This window comes from Tuber melanosporum, assembly GCF_000151645.1.
Source record: "Tuber melanosporum whole genome shotgun sequence assembly, scaffold_146, strain Mel28".
NCBI lineage: Eukaryota > Fungi > Ascomycota > Pezizomycetes > Pezizales > Tuberaceae > Tuber > Tuber melanosporum.
The window spans coordinates 151,373-162,929 of record NW_003298804.1 but is presented as its reverse complement, the minus strand read 5'-3'; positions in this window follow the sequence as shown (position 1 = coordinate 162,929).

Sequence of the window (11,557 nt, the reverse complement as noted above, 5' to 3'; positions counted from 1 at the left end):
GGCAATGTTTAGAGTTAGTTTATTACACTTCAAAGTATAAAGTATTGTAAGAGATACCTCATTATATATTTTGACATTATTGTAACCCTTAACCTGTTGATTGGAGAGTATAATTGATAGTAGTAGTGGCTTAACAGATAGTAATAAATACAAGGATATTGATAGATAGAATCAGACTACATTTTATGATAATGTTCTGTTATTTGATACTACAAACCTTCCAGGAATTTAAGTTTCATAGTGCTATAACTGATATTCAATAGACCTTGGAGTATTAAAGTTCAATTGAAATTTAAAATACTATCATATTTAGCTTAAATATACAGTGTGACTAGAAAGAAATATTGTGGCTCACAGTGCTTTCGAGCTACAAAGTTGTGTTGAGCCACAAAGTTGCATTGAGCTGTCAAGTGGTATTAAGCTGTCAGGCACTCAGTGGAGTGCCTCTAAAAGTGAACAAGAGAGCTTTTAGAAATTGTGGCTGGACAGCCACAACTGTAACACAAGTACTTCTATCTCTTCTCGTCAATGAATGATTTATTTTACTTTATAGGGCTTTATAGACACAGACCTAATATTGTATGGTGGGATTATAACTACCTCCTAATTCCTAGCAGCTGAGAGCTTCTGGGACCTGCTATTAGGTAATAGCTTTAAAGACTTTTCTCGTTATTCTTGGTAGTACTCTCACATTCTCAGCCATAAAGAGTTTCTACTTTTCTTGCTGCTGGATGTACTCCTCTACTCAATTTAATGTCACAACCTCTTAGCTAGAGTTTTTAACAAAATATATGTAGTATTGTATTACCTCTGATTACTCACAGTTTGGCTGGCTAGTTATGTCTCAATTTGAGACTAGCATGTTTGGCTATAAGCTGTTTATGACTATCAAATTAGTTTTCTGTCTAGTAAATATCATTGGATTGCTAGTTTGTTAGATAGAAGCCAACTCTAGTGTATGTTAAGAAGCCTTAGGTTAGTATCTTTTAGACAGAAATTGTCTACTAGAACGGCTGAATAATGTTCTTTTTATTTATAACTACTAAGAACTTACTTACGGTGGTAGTAAGCATAAAGTAATAATGATTTATAGAAGTGTAATTTATACTATCAAGTTTTTTTTCTATTATGTAATGATGTTTAAAACTCTGAAAATACTTTAATATAGTGCAAGCTCTCCAAAATGTGTACCAGGCTGAAAAAATGATATTACATATGACTGTGCAATTTTACATGCCAAGACTTGAGTCTTGAGATAACAAATGAAAAAATAGGGTTGGTGATAAAGGGTTTTCCATATTGGAAACACAATTATGTAAGAAAATAATACTTATGAAATGTACAAAGTAGAGTAAAGAAAGATGTATAATATTATACATGATGCCATATTCTATATTACTCTAGTACTTGGATATCAGAAACCCGCCAATGGCTTTTGTATTTATGCTTAATAGATGCTTCAAATTGAGGAGTTCCATATGATATTCCTTGACGATAAGAATCTATAATTCGCTCTGCTCGTTTGCCATATTTTCATATAAGTTGATCTGAAACAGAATCTAAGGCCTTTGGAATGGTAGGTTGTAAACTCTGGATGGAATATCGGCAGTTATTTCGAGTATAGCGCTTGGCAGCACCCTATACATACTCAATAAAGTTAATTTCGCAATGGAACTTTGGATAAAACAGGACGCAGTGGCCTGCTGCTTCAATCTCTTCCTGCAAATGACATTTCTGACTTTTAAAGTCTGGCTGATTTGTAATAATTGCATGGGCACAGCATTCTCCACCAAGTAGACAGGTTTTGAGTAGTTTGTCAGTTCCCAGCTTTCTGCATTGTAGACGAAGCCCTCTTCACCACAGCCTCCCCTCTTCCAATACTTTCTTCAAGCCTTTTGCTGTACCAGAGCTGTCTACCATTGGTTGAATTTTGCCTATAGCGGAATTGAACCCTGAGCGGAGTTTACTTTGTCCTCCACCAGGCCGCAGGCTCATGCTTTTAGCATGCAAAGCATCAGGTGCAAAGGCCGAATCGCTGGTAGCATTATCGAAAAGAAAGAGGGCTTGGCATCCTGGAAAAGCTGTTTCAAATATTGGAATAGCAACATTTGTAACCTGTAGCACAAGATCCTTACCGATCCACCACTTGTTACCCCCATATTCAATTTTCATGGTTGCTGTGTATGGACTATAGTGGAGGTTTGACTCATCTGTCATGCCGAAAGTGGGGAGGTCACCAATAGGTATCCAATCAGGTGTCTTCAAATGTCCGCCTTGACTTACAAAATGGGAAACCATTATGCCTTTGTTATGACCCTTTTGTCTAATTGGTGGTTCACCCTCTTTCATTCACACATATTATCTACCATCATTTGCATCAAATGTCGATTCGTCATGTATTATCAAAACAATTGGACTTTGGCCAGGAGGCAAATCTTACAGATAAATCATGACTGGTTTACCATTCTGATCCAATTCCCACTGAACTATCAGGGGCTTTAGGCGGTCGAGAGTTAGTAGAAAGTGGTCTTATCGATATGAGATAATATCTGGATGTTCGTGTCCATCTTTATACACTCCCTTCTTACACTCTTTATACTTGTATCCTAGCTTATTCAGCCATTTAGATACAATCCGAGTCAAAAGTATGTTTTGAATTCCCCTCTGTAAGGCTATTTGCTCAAGAGGGACATGCGGAGGGGATAGAAGGTTACCTTGTCCATCGATATCAGGAGGTGGCAATTGGCTGGTTGACCAATATTGGGTGATGGCATGTGCCATCCCAGCAGCTGTGACTGAATCTTCAGCTCCAGCAATATACTCTCTGATTGCAAGCGGTGTTTCTTCCTCGTCCATCCTTGATATAATACTCACTTGCTCTCGCCGTTTCTGTAGGATAATTCCTCGACTTTTGATCCACTTGTGTTCATCTCACTGAATTCTTTCAGCTACTCGTCTGCCTCTTTCTGACTTAGCAGCAACAAGGAGTGCAATTTCCTTTTGTGGTTTGTTCCATATAGGTTTGAATAAACCCATTCGTTGAAATCTCATAAATTGGAGGACTTGATGGTGACTTTTAAGATCCTTTCCTTTAAGAGAGCACTTCTTGGACATTAGATATTTTCTTAGATCCTTAATTGCTATAAACACTACTAGTTAGCTCAATTTCTACCTAGTTGATTCAATATTCTCCTAGATTTATAGTATATACTGGACAATAAATAACTTACCTGAGAATAGTATCTGGTACTTAACCTTCTCCTTCTGAATATTGGTAACCCTTGGCCAAACTTCAATTGCGTCCTTTATATAGGATTGCAATTGGAGTTCTGACTGAAACCCATTCTCACCCTTCTCTGCCAATATTAATGTAAGTACTATTATACTCTCTTCTTATTCAAGCTTATTTATATCAAACATTGCTAACATACCTTCCTGAATGAAATCCACCTCTTCTATACTATTTAATGCAGTAGCTATCTCCAATTGCTTTTGTCGCCTCCATAGCATTTGTCGAGATAGTGTTTTTTGTACTACTGAACCTGATTTAATTTCTATTCTACTTCTTAGTAATTACTTCTATTAAATCATTGAATTACTTGTACACTATACCTGAAACTGGTTCAATAACTTCTTCTGATACACTTACTGCTTGGCCCCTGGTTGGATCTTTCTTTACAAGAGTCGCTTCATCTGGAATCTCGCTTGCTGAAGGTATCTTATGGAGTCTACCACCCAAATGACCAACCTCTTGACTTGCAGCTCTTGCTTTTTTAAAATGTGGCATATGTGAAAATAAAAGTTATTAGATATAGAATTAAAGAAATATGATATACAGTTATTATCAATTTGGTTTATTGTCAAAGATACATATTTTATATATCATATTATAATCTACTTGTATTATACTATAATTGTTAGGAATACCGAGATCTGATACCTAGGAACCACCCTAGGTAGGGTAACCTTTCCCGAAATCGAAATCTCAGGTCTCCAACACCCCCCTCTGGACCCCTTACCGGGCCCGCGTGTCATCATACATATCGATCTAAGTTGCGTCCTGTGAGTATTATACCACAGAATCGAAGGTGTTAAAATAACACTGTATACGTCGCCGCCGTCCGTCCGACCGGATCCTGTTTGCAGGATATATAAGAGGGGACCTTCGGCTGGGTCTGGGAAGTATAACGGAGTGAATCCGTCAACTACCCAGAAAGTTACTAAGCTTCAAGAATGAGATATCTTTGGCATAGGCCGCAAGTAACGGGATGTTTTCGCGCAAAGAGATGATGATGAATAGTAAAGGATCTTAATGAAAGACCAATACATTCACATCTACCCTACGATAACCAGAAGAGTCTGGAACTCCTGAGAATACTACCATCGAACCCAATGGAGTTCGAGGAGTGTTACAACTAGGTTCCAGTACATACTGCAACTGAGGGGGTGACTCCCAAACCAGTGACAGTAACCAGAATCCTGTTACCCACGGCAACCAAGGGTTACCGACCGAGGGATTATCTACCAACCCTATGGAAAGGCTTCCTGCAGATAAGTAGGAAGTCCTCCGGAAAAGATCTATTGGTTGGATGCAACCCGCAGGCGAAACTGATCATTTCATCGACAAGGGAGATGATTGGAGCCAACACAGTTCGACTTGAGAATTGGGCCATTTGTCTAAAAAGACTCTCACCATCGGATAATTACTATTGGAAACAGCATGACTTCCAAATAGTCATATTATAATTATCAAAGAGGGTGTGATCATTTTCAGGGTCTCCAGGTGTTCGCACCTTGGAAGAAAACCCGACGTTGCGAGTTATATTGGAAAAAGGTACATGGTTGTATGTTAGTTAGATGTAGTCCGCGAACACACAGACACGGAATATAAATATCGAAGTACCTCCCAAGCTTTAGACATTATCAAGCAACGGAGAAGAGACCTTAACAATATAATATTGTTCTTACGATTTTACCTTACTTTACTTTACCCTACTTTACTTCGCTCTTAGTAGTCATAAACGAAACGAGTGAAGTCTGAGCCTTCCTGGACAATCTCCGTCTATAAAAACGAATCTTGATCGGCCTAGACAACTCTGAAGTCTATCGGGTTATCTCCGCCTAACAGTATATTGTTAGATCTCCTTGTTATCAAGGCTCTCTAATCGGTTACCACTTGCACGGGTTCGATTCACACTTTCAGTGAAGTACTTAATACTACGGTCGGCCTAGATACCATTGGAGAACTATTCCGAACCAATTCAATTTTCGTACCACCAACTAAGATTCACTTACCATCTATTGGTCAAGTATTTTCTAGCCAGTTCGAGCTTTCAGAAGTGCCATTTCTGTTTCAAGAAGCTCCTTGGTGGTATACCGACCCCAACCTAGTTCCTACGGAAGAACAATTTCAAAAAATATACGAAACCTGGTCTGGACCAGAATTCAGTTGGAAACCCTTCCTTGACTGGGATACTAGTGAGGAAAGTTCTCTTAGCAACAGATTCTCTGCTACTATACCTCTAGCGTGGTGACTCGGAACTCATCCGAACTCTCATTAAAATCTATCTCCTCCTACCGCACGACGCGGCCAGGACACCAAGTGTCCCGCCGCATATTCTACTTAAATGGAAACGTCCCAAAATGCGGGCTTCATAGCCCGCCTACGAGAAAAAGAAGCTCGCAAACGAGCAAGAGAGATGGCTCAACCTCCTAAGCAGATCCTTCCAGGAGAACCAATGGATACCTCAGGAGATGATCACTCTACAAGTTTCAGCCATTCTTCCTCACTTCCTCCCGCTCTTTGGAAACCTATTGGAGAACAAGAGGGCAGGGCTCACAGTGTCCCTCCATCCTCAAGAGCCCCTTCTCCTGCTTCACGATCTACCACACCATGTCCAAATACCTATGCAGCAGATCTCACAAGACTTGCCGCTAGGGTAGGAATTGTCATATGTCAAATCCGACAAGACATATCAATGAGTATTGATACTGCCAATATTGCATTTGACATGCTATCAGCAGATTCTCAAACTAATGCACGAGGACTGATAGCTGTCCAGCAACGATTGTTGGAAGGACAAGATATACATGACAATGATATTGCTATTATGTTACGTCAGTGTACAATGGTAGAGGCAAATGTTCGAGAAATCCAAGAAAGGATCAATAGGGAAATTGCCGCCAAGTTGGCTGCACAAGATGCACGGCAAGAACATCACGAAGGAGTAACCACCCAACTGCAGCGAGAAGCTCTAGAATGAGACCTCACCCTGGAACGTGCCTTCCAAGAGTTCAGAGCACAACAGACCCAGCAAAATACTGCAATGCGAACCCTGATATCCAATTTGGCTGCAAGGAAGGATAGGGACTCAGACCGGTATAGTGACTTTACCTGTACCATCCAAAAGGATCAAACCCACATATCCGATACCCTATCACTAGTTCTTAGCAAGCTTAAGGCACTAGATAGCGGACAACTAGGTGGTCGGCACACTTTGTTGGAATCAGTCCCAGAGGAATGGGAAGAGACTGCAGAACGGGGGGAACCTAAAGAAATCCCTTCTCGAGACAAGGGGAAACAAAGAGAAGGAGAACCTCCAACCTTTCTAATACCGGGTGGCGACCCAGATGATGGAAGTGATGATGGAGATGACGATGGAAACAAAGGAAAACGTGGAGGAGGACCATCCAGATTCAAACGGGGATTAACCCCCGAACAGCGTGGAACAGCTGATGTACTTGCAGAAGCATTGGCTCAAACAGTTAAACGACCAGCAGACCCGCCCCCATTATTCGAAGTAAAGGCCAGTCAATGTATTTACCATTGGCTAACCCAATGTCTAGACTACTTCCAACGGAACCCAAGAATCTGGGATGATGATCGAGAACGCATCATTTATGTCCTTGGACTGAAGGACAAAAGGGGATCAGGTCAGTCCAATAGCTGTATGGTACCGACATGCAATGGATGGTCTCTGAGGAGAAGAACAGGATCCGGAACTATCTTCCAGGACTCGCTTTGAGTACGAATTCACTAGTCGATACGTCCCTCTCGAAGAAGGACGAAAGGCCATACGGGATATGCAATCTGTGGAGTACAAAAACGATATTCAGACCTTCATGGGGAAAATGCATAATCTTAATCTCCACGCCCGATTAACGGGACCAGCCTGGCGAATGGCATGTGATAGGAAATTGCCCTCCAAGATTAGGTGGCGACTCTCCTTAAACAAATTTGATACCGATGCCGAATGGGAAAAAGCAGTCCGGGAAGCAGGAAGGGATGAAGAGGAACAACAGGAACGGAATCACCTAGACCGGGACAAATCAAAACCCGTAAGGATGTCTTCAGATAAGAAACCTACGGAAAAAATTCAAACAAAAAGGGAGAAACCCTTCATAAAAGGAGGTGGTCCCTCCAAGAAAAGGAAACGGGAACCGGAACCCAATAAACCGGTAAAGAAATCTGCTGGAACTACGAAGTTAACACACACAAACTTCAAAACTGCCCATGAAGGAATCCCTCAGTCAACTATTGATGAAAGAAAGCGGGATTGCAATTGTACTCGTTGTGGTAAGAAAAACCACGACTACAAAACCTGCTGGGGACAAATTCAGGTATCTAGAATAAGGGCAGATGACCGACCATTCAAGATACTAAGGCCTAGAAGGGTGGCAACAGTCAACCGTCCCAGAAAGATTTCCGCCGCCCAAGTTCCAAGAGGTAATAAACTCTGAGAACTCGGCGATGACGAAGAGATGACTTAAGTCATCTCATTGGTACCGACAACTACGGTGTTCGGGTAGTCTAGAAGAGACATACTCTCTAGGAATCGAAATCAACGGCAAATTAAGGGGACGTCGAAGCGAAGAAAACGACCTTGTGATCATGACCTGAGTGGGAGTACACGCGTCCTTCTTGCCGCAAGGACACGGGGATTAATAAAGAGCAATGCACGCATGGGCGGCGCCTCTATGCTTCCCAAGAGAGTGACACAAGTTCAGTCTAATGACCTAATACATGACTGTTAGGCTAGTCAGGCACATGACCTGGATACTGAAAGGTCTCCGATAAGGACCAATGCCTAGACAGGAAACAGACAGCACCAAGGGTTCCGAAGGGAGCGACAGTAGGGCTAAGATGAAGGATCTAGAGGATGAGTGAAGCACATCTTCGATCTATACGAGAAATAGGTGCAAGAGCTCTAGACCTTACCTTTAGTTACTGCTTCTTAGGTGCCGCGCTGGTACCAAACGGAACTCGATAAAATGAGGACACTGTCTACAGTTAAGCGAGGGTGGAGAATAAGCCCGGGAAGGTTATCAAAGAGACAGCCGACCAGCCCTACGCACCAGGCCTTTGTTTCCATGATATCTGGACGATGGCAGAGACCCCCTAGATTGGTTCCACAGGAAGTATAAAGTGGAAGGTATGGGAACCCCTCGGCAGGGGGTAAAGACCGCTAGTAGTGGGCTGCCCAATATACCAAAAGGAAACAAAGTTTGTCTGAGGAGACCTGAATGGTTGAAACTGCGCAGGCGCGGTAACAAACACCCTAGTTGTTATCACACCTCAGACATGTCGAAACGACAAAATGACGGTTCGACACCTCATCCAAAGAAACGCGCTTTTAGTGCACCAAAACCTACAAGATATAACAGTCCTGAGGGACGTGCTTTTATCCACATTATAAACCCAAAACGTCAGCGCTATCAAATAAGAATACTACTTGATTCAGGATCCAACGTGTTCCTGATCAACAAAGAACTCGTAAAGGAATTACGAATCCCATTTACCGAGAGACCGAATCTGGTCAATATTCAAGGCTTTGATGGAGTATCACCTCCGTCCAGAGAAAAATTTTATACGCATCCTATTTGGCTTGAAATAGGTCGCAACAAACATATGTCTGAAGTTGCATGCGAAATCGCAGCAGCAGGTGATTACGGGATGATAATCCCTTTCGGATGGTGGCATTCAGAACACCCCTTATACAACATTGGAGAACCCGCAAAGTCGGAATTCAAAGACTCCAAATGCAAGAACTGCGTGGAAGAAGAAGATGAAGGAATTACAGATATGTTCGAATACGATGAGACAGTAGCCTGGGATGAAAATGCAATCCAAGTAGGAAGAATTGGAACTATAGAGGATCCTAACGAAATCAACTTCGATTCTGTTCCAAAACACTACTGGAAATTTAAAAATCTATTTCTCCCCCAAACTGCGGCAAAGTTAGCACCTAGGAGAACCTTCGACCATGAAATTAAATTAGTTGAAGAAGTAAAACCCTCTTGGGGACCCATTTATCCTCTGTCTGACAAACAACTTAAGTTGTTACGAGAATACCTTGACCAAATGTTATGGGAAGGAAAGATCACGAAGAGTCAATCACCTTTCGGTGCTCCAATCCTGTTTACACCAAAAGCAGATGGAAGATTGCGACTGGTAGTAGACTACCGAAACTTAAATAAGATAACTATCTTAAACAAGTATCCACTACCGTTAATGTCGGAATTACGTGATCGGGTAGCAGGAGCTGGTATCTTTTCAAAAATTGATTTAAAAGATGGCTACAACCTCATCCGAATTAAAAAAGGGGATGAATGGAAAACAGCTTTCTGATCGCGTTATGGACACTATGAATATAAGGTCATGCCATTTGGATTAGCCAATGCTCCAGCTACATTTCAGGACATGATGAATGAAGTCCTGTGAGAATTCCTAGACCAAGGGGTCGTATGCTATTTGGACGATATTCTCATCGATTCAAAAAACGAGAAGGAACATATCGAACTAGTAACCAAAGTGTTACAAAGACTAACAGATTTTCAACTTGCGATTTCAATCAAGAAATCCTTTTTCCACGTTAAAGAGGTGGAATTCTTAGGCTACATGGTAGCTGTCGATGGGGTATCTATGAGTACCCGAAAGGTGGATTCAGTGTTAAACTGGAGGTCACCTACGTCGGTCAAGGAGGTTCAAATATTCCAAGGATTGGCAAACTTCTACCGACGATTTATAGAAAACTTCTCAAAGATTTATGCTCCAATTACAGAAACATTGAAAGGTGATTCTAAGAAGTTCCAGTGGGGTCCGGAACAAGAAAAAGCCTTTCAGGAGCTTAAGAGAAGGTTTACTTCGGCCCCAATCTTACACCATTTTTTCCCTGAAAGGGAAACGGTGGTGGAAACGGATGCCAGTGATTTCGCTTTAGGTTGCATCCTTTCCCGGTTTGTGGAGAAAAAACTGCATCCGGTGGCTTTTCACTCCCGCAAACTAAATTCCGCAGAGCTAAATTACGAGATCCATGATAATGAACTGTTGGCAATGCTAGAAGCATTCAAAGAATGGCGTCAATACCTTATCGGAACCGAAAAACCCATAACGGTTTATACCGATCACCAAAACTTGCAATATTTCCTTACCTTGAAGGTCTGGAGCGGACGCCAAATCCGTTGGGCGCAGAAGTTGGTAGACTACAACTTCAGGATTGTCTACCGCCCAGGTATAAGGGGAGGTAAATCTGATGCACTCAGCAGACGGCCGGAGTACCGTTCTGACGGGGGAGCTGCACATCGCGAACAGGCGATATTAAAACCCGAACATTTCCAAATCAGTTCCGTAACAAGAACTACAAAAAGGGAAATTCAAATATGCTTAATAGCAGGTGGCTCACCAGTTGATATAAGCACAGGTGATATACAGGAAACAGCAAACTGGAATAACTTGAACTCCATGATTCGAGTAAAACGGTTAGATACAAGAGCAAGGCTACCAACCAAGGGTTCACGGATGGCAGCGGGACATGATCTCCATGCGATGCAGGAGGATATAATTCCAGCACGGGGACAATTAATTGTGGGAACCAGAATCGCAATCGGAATCCCAACCGGAACCTACGGAAGAATTGCTCCTAGAAGTGGACTAGCAGTCATAAGTGGTATTTCTACAGGTGCTGGAGCAATCGACGCGGATTATACCGGCGAACTCAAAGTATTACTATTCAATCATCAAGACGCAGACTGTCACATTAAAGCTGGCGACCGAATTGCCCAGCTAGTGATAGAAAAAATTAATAGTGCAGATATGATGGAAATAGACAATCTAGAAGATACTGAAAGGGGTGCGTGGGGATTCGGCCGTAAGGACATTGCAACAAGGGCTATTACGATCCGGGAATTGGAACCAGTAGTTAGCCAGTTACATGCCTCAGTGGAACAGAATATACACTGGTATGACACAGCCGAAATACCTGAACGAACCCTCATGACTAGCTCTATACTAGCCCATAAGGAACTCAAACAATTCAACCCGGAATTCTTGGAACAGATCCAAAAAGCCATCACGGAAGATAGAGATTGGCTTAAGAGAAAAAACGAGTTAGAAAAACTACGAGACAATGACAAACCTTTCCCAAAAGATTGGACCCTATCCAATGAATTGCTCTACTACAAACAAATACTATTTGTACCAAATAACTAAGACCTTTATACGACAATATCTGAAGGATGTCATGATGCTAAGATAGCAGGATACTTCGGACAAGAAAGA